This window comes from Mus musculus, chromosome 3, assembly GCF_000001635.26.
Source record: "Mus musculus strain C57BL/6J chromosome 3, GRCm38.p6 C57BL/6J".
In the NCBI taxonomy this organism is placed as follows: Eukaryota; Metazoa; Chordata; class Mammalia; order Rodentia; family Muridae; genus Mus; species Mus musculus.
The window spans coordinates 123,533,032-123,545,882 of record NC_000069.6 but is presented as its reverse complement, the minus strand read 5'-3'; the positions used below and the strand labels follow the sequence as shown (position 1 = coordinate 123,545,882).

General features: G+C 39.2%; 1 protein-coding gene across 8 annotated transcripts in view; it reads left to right on the top strand.

The window, feature by feature from the left end:
- Ndst3 (N-deacetylase/N-sulfotransferase (heparan glucosaminyl) 3) overlaps positions 1-12,851 on the top strand; it is a 165,009-nt gene that overhangs the window by 145,292 nt on the left and 6,866 nt on the right. The gene's annotated exons all lie outside the window — the stretch shown is intronic.

Below are 12,851 nucleotides of genomic sequence, written 5' to 3'. Positions count from 1 at the left end.
TGCTTCGTGTCTTCCTCGCCTTTACCCACTGTGAATCTGACCCTGCTACCCTCCCTTCAACAGTTAACAGCACTGGTTTGGGTTTGGTTTGGTTGGTTGGGCAGGTGGTTTGGTTTGTTGGGGGTTTGTTTGTTTGCTAGTTTTCGCTAGTTTTCCAAGGTGACTGACTGGAAACTGGAACTCAGGTGAGGAAAGCTAAACAGCAGAATTTTTTTTTCTATTTATTTATTTAATGTATGAGTACACTGTTGCTGCCTTCAGACACACCAGAAGAGGGCATCGTATCCCATTACAGATGGTTGTGAGCCACCATGTGGTTGCTTGGAATTGAACTCAGGACCTCTGAAAGAGCAGTCAGTGATTTTAACCGCTGAGCCACCCCTCCAGCCCTAAGCAGCAGAATTTTAAGGAATTGTCAGCTCCTACACAGTGTCTGCAGCTTCACATTTGTAGCCTCAGTCTTCCTTACATCACCTCATTCTCCTCTGCAGTCTGTCATGAGGCCTCTTCTTGCTCCCATCTCAAATGGGCAACTTGGCAGAGGCACTCAGATGGACTGAATTCAAACCATATTCTCACTATATATCTCTTAATTATAGGATTAATAGGTCGAGCATTAAAGAAACTTAAAAAGACTATATCATGAAATACTTCTACTGAGCTTTGCTTAAATCATAAATATTCTTAATGTTTGTTACATAAAAATATAAAATATGCCCAGTGGTGGTGGCACACGCCTTTAATCCCAGCACTTGGGAGGCAGAGGCAGGCGGATTTATGAGTTCGAGGTCAGCCTGGTCTACAAAGTGAATTCCAGGACAGCCAGGGCTATACAGAAAAACCCTGTCTCGAAAAAAAAAAATATATATATATATATATTTTAATTTAATAATTCCATGCAATATATTTTAATTACTTTCATCTCCTCTCTCCTCACCCTAATTCCATCCATACACACCCTACATTAGCATCCCTCTTCCAACTACATGACTTTTTTCTTTTCCTCCACATTTAATATCATCACCATCATCAATTTCTTTGGTCATTTCACCCCTCCCCCAACTCCTCCCAGATAAAACTCAGTTCCACGAAGGATTTGAGTTTGCATCTGCTGTTAAATTCTATTCCATGACAGTTTAAAAAGTGGGGAAAAGGTTTCTCCTTCCTTTCAGCACCCCTTGCAATAAAGAGTTGGCAGAAAGACATCAAAACCTATGTATGTAGTGTACCAACCATATGTGGAGATGTGTTAGACACTCTAGTTTAGGGGCCAAAGGATACTATAACTCTGAAGTTTCAAGCTTTCGTCCCAGGAGTCTCTTACTTGCCGTTACCTGCTGGGCCAGTTTTCTATACTTCTAGTATGGCCAGTTTTGTGGAGTTTTAGTTCAACAATTGATAGACACTAGCTTTAAGTATTTAACATTCAACTTAACCTTAAAGAAAGCTGAGTGCTTTTAGTTTGCAGCTAGAAATTCAAGTCCACTTTCTGCTTTCTGCTTTAAGTATCTCTTTGAAAAGAAAAGCTTTTATTTTCTAAACGATTTTCTATTTCAAGTTGGCCTATCTTTGTGTTTTTTTTATAGGGTTTCTCGCAAGGTATTGTGTTTCAGAAAGAAAAAAAAAAAAGAAGTAAAGTAGTCTATAAAGACATCATTTCTTTTTCTTGTAGAGTGGTCCTTGACCTGCATGCTATGTGTTTGTCCTCTCTGCATCCTGCTCAGCAGAAAGCTTTTTTTATTCATCTCCACTGCTGAAAAAGGCACTGTGAACTTGAGAGACAGACCATCAAAGAAACACACTATATACAAAGAACTGTGGGTCACTGTGCACCTGGAATGTAGCTAGCTAAAATTACCCATTATGTGATTCTCTTACCTGGTCCTGCAAGTAGCAGGGCAAGATAGCGGTAATCTGTGAAAGCAGTTTCACATCCAGCAGGGCTGCCCTCTCTTGTCACCTTGCTGACATAGATAATGTACTTCCAGGGTGTCTCTTTCCACATTTTCTTGTCAGTCATTGATTGGCCTGACACACCTTTTTAAAAACCTGCTGTGCACTTCTTGTAGGATATTTGGATAATACACCGTATTGTCCCGGCCTTGAAATACTCTGTCCTCACCCCATGCCCTCTTAGGTTGTTTATCTGGATCCTGGTCTAACAATCCCTTCCTCTCATCAGAGTCTCTAGGACATAATGGGTGTTTCTAGGTGCTTCGGAAATGTGGCCTGAGTGTGAGAAGAAATGCATTTCAGAAATAACATTGACACAACTGCCAAGAGACCTCCTGGCGTATACTTTAGTGTTGCTTAGTATTTGACTGCTAATGATAGTGAAGATCTTCTGGTTTTGGTACAAAAAATAAAAAAAAAAGAAAAGAAATGTGTTATCATTGGACCACTCCAACACTTAGCATTTCTAGGTGACCTCTTAGGGATATACTATGTAATCTTGATATGCAGGAATATGCTAAGCAGCCTCTATGCTGATTATCTTCAATAGAGCTTATTAACATATCAAAGGTACTTCCCAAAAAGAATGTCAAAAAACACAGTAACAAAACAAAACATAAATAAAAACAAAACCTCAATAATCAGGGTATTTTTTTTTCCACAATTGCTGAAGAAAAGGATCTAAAACTCTAAATTTCACACAAAGCCACCAGATAATATATGATATGATTTTTTTTGTTTTTGTTTTTGTTTTTATTTATATTTTTAGAAGGTATTTTTTTCATTTACATTTCCAATGCTATCCCAAAAGTCCCCAATACCCCCCCCCAACTCCCCTACCCACCCACTCCCACTTTTTGGCCCTGGCATTCCCCTGTACTGGGGAATATAAAGATTGCAAGTCCAATGGGCCTCTCTTTCCAGTGATGGCTGACTAGGCCATCTTTTGATACATATGCAGCTAGAGACACGAGCTCCGGGGTACTGGTTAGTTCATAATGTTGTTCCACCTATAGGGTTGCAGATCCCTTTAGCTCCTTGGGTACTTTCTCTAGCTCCTCCATTGGGCGCCCTGTGATCCATCCAATAGCTGACTGGGAGCATCCACTTCTGTGTTTACTAGGCCCCGGCATAGTCTCACAACAGAGAGCTATATCTGGGTCCTTTCAGCAAAATCTTGCTAGTGTGTGCAATGGTGTCAGCATTTGGAAGCTGATTATGGGATGGATCCCCGGATATGGCAGTCTCTATATGGTCCATCCTTTCGTCACAGCTCCAAACTTTGTCTCTGTAATTCCTTCCATGGGTGTTTTGTTCCCAATTCTAAGAAGGGGCAAAGTGTCCACACTTTGGTCTTCGTTCTTCTTGAGTTTCATGCGTTTAGCAAATTGTATCTTATATCTTGGGTATCCTAAGTTTCTGGGCTAATATCCACTTATCAGTGAGTACATAATGTGTGAGTTCCTTTGTGATTGTGTTACCTCACTCAGGATGATGGCCTCCAGGTCCATCCATTTGGCTAGGAATTTCATAAATTCATTCTTTTTAATAGCTGAGTAGTACTCCATTGTGTAAATGTAACCACATTTTCTGTATCCATTCCTCTGTTGAGGGGCATCTGGGTTCTTTCCAGCTTCTGGCTATTATAAATAAGGCTGCTATGAACATAGTGGAGCATGTGTCCTTCTTACCGGTCTGGACCTCTTCTGGATATATGCCCAGGAGAGGTATTGCTGGATCCTCCGGTAGTACTATGTCCAATTTTCTGAGGAACCGCCAGACTGATTTCCAGAGTGGTTGTACAAGCTTACAATCCCACCAACAATGGAGGAGTGTTCCTCTTTCTCCACATCCTCGCCAGTATCTGCTGTCACCTGAATTTTTGATCTTAGCCATTCTGACTGGTGTGAGGTGGAATCTCAGGGTTGTTTTTATTTGCATTTCCCTGATGATTAAGGATGTTGAACATTTTTTCAGGTGCTTCTCTGCCATTCGGTATTCCTCAGGTGAGAATTCTTTGTTCAGCTCTGAGCCCCATTTTTTAATGGGGTCATTTGATTTTCTGGAGCCCACCTTCTTGAGTTCTTTGTATATATTGGATATTAGTCCCCTATCCGATTTAGGATAGGTAAAGATCCTTTCCCAATCTGTTGGTGGTCTTTTTGTCTTGTTTGACTGTGTCTTTTGCCTTGTAGAAGCTTTGCAACTTTATGAGGTCCCATTTATCGATTCTCGATCTTACTGCACAAGCCACTGCTGTTCTATTCAGGAACTTTTCCCCTGTACCCATATCTTCAAGGCTTTTTTCTACTTTCTCCTCTATAAGTTTCAGTGTCTCTGGTTTTATGTGGAGTTCCTTAATCCACTTAGATTTGACCTTAGTACAAGGAGATAGGAATGGATCAATTCGCATTCTTCTACATGATAACTGCCAGTTGTGCCAGCACCATTTGTTGAAAATGCTGTCTTTTTTCCACTGGATGGTTTTAGCTCCCTTGTCAAAGATCGAGTGACCATAGGTGTGTGGGTTCATCTCTGGGTCTTCAATTCTGTTCCATTGGTCTACTTGTCTGTCGCTATACCAATACCATGCAGTTTTTATCACAATTGCTCTGTAGTACAGCTTTAGGTCAGGCATGGTGATTCTACCAGAGATTCTTCTATCCTTGAGAAGAGTTTTTGCTATCCTAGGTTTTTTTGTTATTCCAGATGAATTTGCAGATTGCTCTTTCTAATTCGTTGAAGAATTGAGTTGGAATTTTGATGGAGATTGCATTGAATCTGTAGATTGCTTTTGGCAAGATAGCCATTTCTACAATGTTGATCCTGCCAATCCATGAGCATGGGAGATCTTTCCATCTTCTGAGATCTTCTTTAATTTCTTTCATCAGAGACTTGAAGCTCTTATCATACAGATCTTTCACTTCCTTAGTTAGAGTCACGCCAAGGTATTTTATATTATTTGTGACTATTGAGAAGGGTGTTGTTTCCCTAATTTCTTTCTCAGCCTGTTTATCCTTTGTTGATGTGATGTTTTAAGTGACTTTCTACTGTCATTGTGGGTTTCTAATGACACCGAACATTTGGTTTTTGGTTGATGCTGTTGTCTTGTTTTATCTGATTGTCTCCGCGGGGTTTGAAACAAACAGTACCAACCTAAAATTATGTAAATAGGAATGAGCCAATCAGACTGACATTGCACAGCTGGTCACATGAGCTTAACCCCAACCTCTGAAAGGATTGCCAATGTGTTGCTCCCTGAGCTGTGTTACATAGTGTAAGAGACTGACTACTCATTTCCAAGAAAGGAAGAGAAACAATGCCTGACACAGACTGTGCTAATTCATGTAGATCAAAATCAAACATAGCGACTTTCAACTTGCCCTATATCCATCCAGAATTATCAGTGGTCAGCAGATGTTTCAAAATGCTAACCCTGCAGCTCATCTCTTGTCAGGGACAAACTTGTTCAGATTAATGAAAACAGGTTGAGTTGAATGAATATTTAATCCTAATGCACTTTGAAAATGTCATTAGCGGGCACTGACAACGTGAAGCCCAGGGACTGACATAGTCTGTGTTTATCTTTTGTTTTGTTGTGTTTCCTGATTGAGGCTTGGGTAAGTCAAGAGAAATCTCTTGGCAATTCAAAAAAAAAATCTCCTAATATCATTTTAATTACAGCCAAGTTAATATTGGCTAGGAAGTCCTTCCCAAATCACTGCTGATAAATATAAGTAAAATCTACCACATTAAAACTGTCAAAAAAAATAGCTGTGATAGGAGCTATAATCTGTTGGATTTCTGGATATCTACATGAGAGCACCTTGAACAAGCAAGGGGGAAAAAAGTGCTGGCAAGAAAACAGAAAGCCCACTCTGATTGGTTATGATACATTCCTAAATGTTTATATAGTATACAAACACACACTTATTTACTGGGTACCTTATATGTAGATACATTTATATATAGCACCACAAGAACACTATGTGATGGTCACCAGAACACTCTGATTGCAGTTGTTAGTTCCTATCTCTTCTTATTGAAAATAGACTTTTTTCATCTAATATATTCAGAATAAAGTTTCTCTTTCCTTAACTCCTCCCAGTTCCTAGCCAACATCCCACTCACCTGATATCTGTTACTAGAAAACAGACATCTAAAAATAAATAAATATTAGGATAATGATAGAAAATAAAAACAAACCTGAAGAGATCAAAGTAAGCAAATGAACAGAAGAAGAGAAAAAAAAGGCAAGAATAAAAAGTACAAGAAACATATAGCTAGACACAGAGACACTAACATTCACACAGAGAAATTTCACAAAGAAACAAAATCAAAACTGTAATATACATGCAAAACACATGCAGGTTGTGTTTTTTTTAATTCCCAAACAAACCATTATGAAACAAAATCAAAATGTACCATTGAGTTCCTTCTTGTGTTGATCACAGACCTGTCCTTAAGTGTGCTTGAATACCCCGTGAGGCTCCGTGGGAGAAAATTTGTCTTTTGTGAGCAGTTGTCAATTGGAGATGGCTTCTAGGTTAGAGATGTGGGCTTGTGTCTCCTCTCAGCACTTAGACTCCATCTGGCTAAGCCCTATGCAGGCCCTGGGCATGCAGCCTTGGTCTCTATCAGTTCATATGTACATCAGTCCTGCTGCATCTAGACAGCCTTCTTTCCTTGATGCCTCTCATCTTCATTGGTACTTACAATTTTAGGGCTGAGTGTTCCAAGGTCTCTTACTCTCTTCACTTTTTTTCAGTAGTGAGTGTCTGTATTGGTTCCCATCTATTGCAGGAGGAAGCTTCTCTGAGGATGGCTGACCAAGACATTCATCTATGAGAATATTATTAGGAGTCATTTTATTGATACATTCCTCTGGCAGAAGAGTAGTGTTTGGTTTTCCACTAGGTCCCCAGCCCTATCTACTCTCAGGTTCTTGGCCACACAAGCAGGGATAGGCATTTGCTCCATCTCAAGGAAAGGTCCTTAAATCCAATTAGATGGTGGTTGGTTATGCCCACAGCTTTTGCAACACAATCATACCAGTATATCTTGCAATCAGGTCACCATTATAGATTGGAGGGTTTATAGCTGGGTTGGTTTTTTGTTTTTGTTTTTCACTTGATAAAGTTTCTTATTTCTTTTTTTTCATTAGATATTTTCTTTATTCACTTTTCAAATGCTATCCTGGAAGTTCCCTGTACCCTTCCCCCACCAGCTGGGTTGGTATGTATCTCTCTCCTCTAGTGACATGCAGAGTAAGTTCCAGAACCATGAACACTAGCCAGTAGGGATGAAGGCTTTAGGTAGGCACCAGCTCAACTTCTCTGTGTTTAATGAGTTGTGTAAGCATTGTCTTCAGTAATAGAGCTGTGCTATCATTTTGTGAAGAGCATCCAATAGCTTTGACCATTGTCTGGGTTATTTGGAGGTTCCCATGGGACCTATTTGGCTGACAACTTGAATAGATGTAACCCATTCCTAGTACTGGAAATTCCATTTGGTGATGAGAGATGTCTGATTGGAGTTTTGTCTCCCCCATTTTTGGTGATTCTCTTTCTATTTCTTCTGTAGTATGTTACCATACAACTCTTTAGATGGCCCTAAGTTTAAACTGTCCCTTCCATATTTTCTCCCTTTCCACTTTCTTTCTCTCCCATACCTATGTGAGCTCCCCATTCCAGTCTACCCCTGTTTCTAGACATAACTATCTATTCTATATCCATTCCTTTCCTAAGGAGATCTTCCCTCCCACCCAGTCTCTTACTCTATACCTAACTTCTATGGTTATATGACTTGTGCCCTGCTTGTCAAAGACTTAATAGCTAACATCTACATATAAATAAATACATACCATATTTGCCTTTGGAGGTCTGGGTTACATCACTCAGGATGATTTTTTTTCTGTCTCCATCCATTTGCCTATGAATGTAGTTGTTTTGTTTTTTAACAACTAAGTAATATTCCATTGTATAAATGATCCACAATGTCTTTATCCATTCAACTTTGGATGAGAATCTAAACTATTTCTAATTTCTTACTATTATGAATAGTGTAGCAATAAAAAGGATTGAACAAATGTCTTGGTGGAAGTATGTGGAAGCCTTTAGGTAGATATCCAAGAGTGGTATAGCTGGATTTGAGGTAGAGCTATTCCCAGCATCCTACAAAATTGCCACATCAATCCCCATAGTGTCTGTACAAGTTTGCATTCCCACATGCAGTGGATAAGTGTTCCTGTCACCCCACATCTCTGCCAGCATATGCTATTTGTTTTATTGATCTTGGCCATTCTGACTGGTGTAAGATGAAATCTCAACATAGTTTTGATTTAGATTTTCCTAGTAACTAAGGACAGTGAACACTTCTTTAAGAGTTTTTCAGCCATTTGTGTTTCCTCTTTTGAGCACTCTGTTTAGATCTGTACCCCATTAGTTCCTTTTTTTTTGAAAGATGTTAAAAACCAAAGCACACAAAAGATAAGTCAAAAGTCCCCCCAGTAAGTGAGTAGGGAAGGCAAGATTGAAATTATCTTTGGAATGTTATACTTCCCTCTGTGAGCTTGTCCCATTTTAGTGCAAGATGTTCAAATCAGAGAAAACTAATGTTGTGTCTCTTTCCTAATGGAAATGACCTTCACGAAAAAGATTTACTGTAACAACTGGGGTCTGGGCCAGTGAAATTGCTCAGTGGGTAGAGCCCTTGCCTCAAAGTCTGAAAACCTGAGTTTGATCCCCAGATTTCTCGTGGTAAAAAGAAATGGTGACTGTCACATAGGTGACACATGCGTGCTGCAGCATGCATATACACACAATGCAAATATATATATATATATATATATATATATATATATAAATTTTATACAATGTAAAAAATTATATTTTTAATGTGGAACCTTAAAATGAGTTTTTGTATTTTACTAATTCTTTGAGTCTTCCATGTCACATATTTGATGACATTCACCTCTCTTCTTTCCACTTCTCCCTTGTTTACCTTCACCTCCCAACCCACTAAAATGTGAGCTAGCTTGCTTGCTTGTTTGCTTGCTTGCTTGCTTGCTTTCATTTTCATCGAGTCCAGTTTGTGTTCCTCTACTCCTCTTGGGGATTTTGCCTGCTCTGGAATGTAGTCAAGAGATTTTTCGATGTCACTGTCCACATAAATGTATAACCAGATACAGATACAAATTAAAACCGCATTGAGGTACTGCTTGATGCCAAAAAACTATGGCTATACTTCTTCAAAAAATAAGCCAAATGGCCATGAACCCAAAATATAATGCCAGATGTTAGTTAGCAAGAATGAGGAAACTTTCTAAACTTGTATCCTGGCATAATACACAAGCCCTTTGACAAGTAGCTTTGTAGTTTCTAGAAAATTAAACACATTCTCATCAGCAGCTTAGCTTTGCTTGCAGGAATCTGTCTATAGATAAATAAAAGCCCAAGTCAAGTAAAAACTTGTGAATGAACATTCATAGAAGCACTATTCATTATTCATAAAACCAAGGAACAATCCAAGTGCCCATACCTGGTCCATGAATTAATTTGGCATATTCATACCAGGAAAAAAAAAGAAATATCAGTAAGCGATGAAGTTAAGATTTAGGTGTATAAATAACACAGACCAATAATTTAAGCCCTTAGAAGCTGAGACAAAAGGACTGGTGTGGGCTTAAGGCCAGCCTGGTCAATATTGTATGTACCAGATTATCCTGGACTACATAGTAAGAACCTGTAGTAGTAGTAGTAGTAGTAGTAGTAGTAGTAGTAGTAGTAGTAATAATAATAATAATAATAAATATATTAAAAGCAAGGATCGTGACTGAAATCAGGGATAGAAATGGGGTTTTTTGTGAGGTGATAAAAATGTTGCAAAGCTGTGATAATTTTATTATCATTAGATTGCACACATAATATACATGCAACTTGCAAGTATTGTGATATTTAAATCAAACCTTGAAAAGGCTAAGGAATGTGTGTGTGTATGTGTCTGTGTGTGTGTGTGTGTGTGTGTCTACATATATACATATATTTTCCTCATGTCCAGTATTCAGAACACAAATTCCAGTGTTTTGATTTTGAAAAAAAAATGCATCTGCTTTAGTTTCTCATGGAAATTCAGTTGCAAGCAGAAGGTATTTCAGACAAACTTTCTAAGTGTATGTTCTCTGGCGTCCATTCATCAAAGGTAAATGGTGTTTTCAATAATACTGAAATGTTAAAGACTGCCATCCTCCTTGGAGAGTCTTTCTTCCCCTAACCCAAGTTGCCTTTATTATTCCTACATGTCCCCAGGTGGTTTTCTTCGCAAGCTTACAAACATTTTTATCCTCTCTAACTTTACTCCTTAATTCAAGTTCATTAATAACCATCCTATACATGACTCTGGGGACACAATGACGGAATATTTTTAGCTCCATTGTGGGGCAGCCACAAGGTCAGACACTAAGCAGTATATTACACTTCACTCAAAGGCTCGTTTCCTGATATCCATGGAAGGAGGGACTCAGGTGTAAAATGGCTACCGGTGCCAACATTAGAAAGGCTGGTTTTCCTCCATGTTCCCTCAGACACCATGGCACTGATGTGATTGTTGGCAGAAAGACCATTACTGATTTTTTTAATAGATGTCAAGCTTTGCCACTTAGGCTCTGAAATAATATGATGCCCTCAGCCACACAGTGACCTTCATAGCCCTGCATCTTTTCTTTGTGATTGCTTTTGTAAGCAATCAAACCCAATGATTCCTCCGGCCACCTGAAAAAGAGACATAATGGCTTGCTTCGTTCTCTATTCTCACACTGCTAACTTACACATACACATACTACCCTAGGTCCTGGTTACAAACTCACACACACACACACACATATATATACATATACACATGTATACATATATATATATACACACAGAGATATACATATATACATATATAGAGTAATAAGGTGTGCCCTCACTAAGAACCATGATAATGGCATATCCTGTTTTGACAAAGTCTTGTATTCTCCCAACCAACAATTCAAGGGATTGTTCCCCTGAGAGGCACTTGGACTTTACTCCATTCTGCATGGCTACTGAGGGAGCAGAATCACCCCATGTGACTTAACTCCATTAAAAAATATGCATATGCAGTGGTAACACACGCCTTTAAACCCAGCACTCTCAAGGCAGAGACAAGTGGATCTCTGAGATCGAGGCCACCCTGATCTGCAGAGTGAGTTCCAGGACACCCAGGCCTACACAGAGAAAACCTATCTTGAAAAACCAAAAAGGAAAAAAAGTATGTATATGTGTATATAAACACACACACACACACATATTCACACATATGCATATATAATATATTCACACATTATATTTATTTTAAGTAACCACACAAAGTATTTCTCCTATGTTTTTGCTCACACACATGAATGTTATTTATCCCTCCTCCCATTATATTGCCTTTCCTCCCCATCCATAATTAAAGTCCCTTCCATTTTTCCATTAGCCCTTCAGCTTTCATACTCTAAATATGTTCCTTTTCCAATACACATATTTACAAATATTTTCACTAGCCTCTAATTTTCTAGTTCTTTTCTGAACTATCTTCAGAAAAACAAAGTTGTAATTATTATCATTTTGTAATTTAGCTTAGAAAATATTTGCCTAACCTAAGGGTATGAAGATTTTTTCTTTTTTTATTTATTAGATATTTTCTTTATTTACATTTCAAATGCTATCCCCTTTCCTGGTCCCCCACCCTGAATCTCCCTATGCCCTCTCCCCTCCCCCTGCTCACCCACTCACCCACCCACTCACTCCTGCTTCCTGACCCTGGCATTTCCCTACACTGCAGCACAGAGCCTTCACAGGACCAAGGGCCTTTCCTCCCATTGATGACCAACTAGGCCATCCTCTGCTACATATGCAGCTGGAGCCATGAATCCCACCATGTGTTTTCTTTGGTTGGAGGTTTAGTCCCTGGGAGCTCTGGGGGTACTGGTTAGTTCATATTGTTGTTCCTCTTGTAGGGTGGGGATATGGGTTAGTTGATACACTGCTTGCTTAATGTTCAGGAAGCCCTGGGTTCGATCCTCAGCATGGCATGAAGCAGGGCTCTGTAGTACATACCTGTAATCCAAGCACTATAGACTCTAGAGGTAGAAGCAGGAGAATCAGGAACTCAAGGTCCCCCTTGGATACCTAGTAAGTTTGAGGGCAACTTGTGATACAAAGACCCTGTCTCAAAAGAAAAAAAGATTTAGAATGTTCTATTTTCTTTCTTCCAGAATTTTTGCAGTTTTAGCTTGCAGGTTTTGGTCGGTGATCCATTTCATGCTCTAGTTTCCACCAGTGTGATGTCACTGTCAGTGTTCCTTATTTTTCATGTAAATCCACATTTTCTCTAGTACAGTTTGCTTCAGTCCTTTCATTGAACTGGAGGCTTCCCATTTGTTAATGTCATTGACCTTGGATATAGAGGCCTCTTTGTGTAGTCTTTATTTTGTCCCACTGGTTCATGATTGGGAGTATGGTGGAAGTCTCTTTGTGCATTTTCATTTTATCCACCGGTCCATCACTGTGCATATAGTGGAGGTCTCTGCTTCGTCCCTTGGTCTCTTTGTGCATCCTCATCTTGCTCCACTGGTCCATCACTGTGCATATAGTGGAGGTCTCTGCTTTGTCCCATTGGTCTCTTTGTGCATCCTCATCTTGCTCTACCGGTCCATCCCTGTGACTGTGATTGCTCAGCATTCAGGAGCCATTGAAACTGCACAGTATAAGATCTCCACCTTGGCTCTTTGTTTCAAACTTCTTAAACTGTTTTAGTTCACGCAGGTCATATATATATTTCAAAGTCATTTTCCATTTCTACAAAAAAAAAAAACAGCAGAGTCTAGTCAA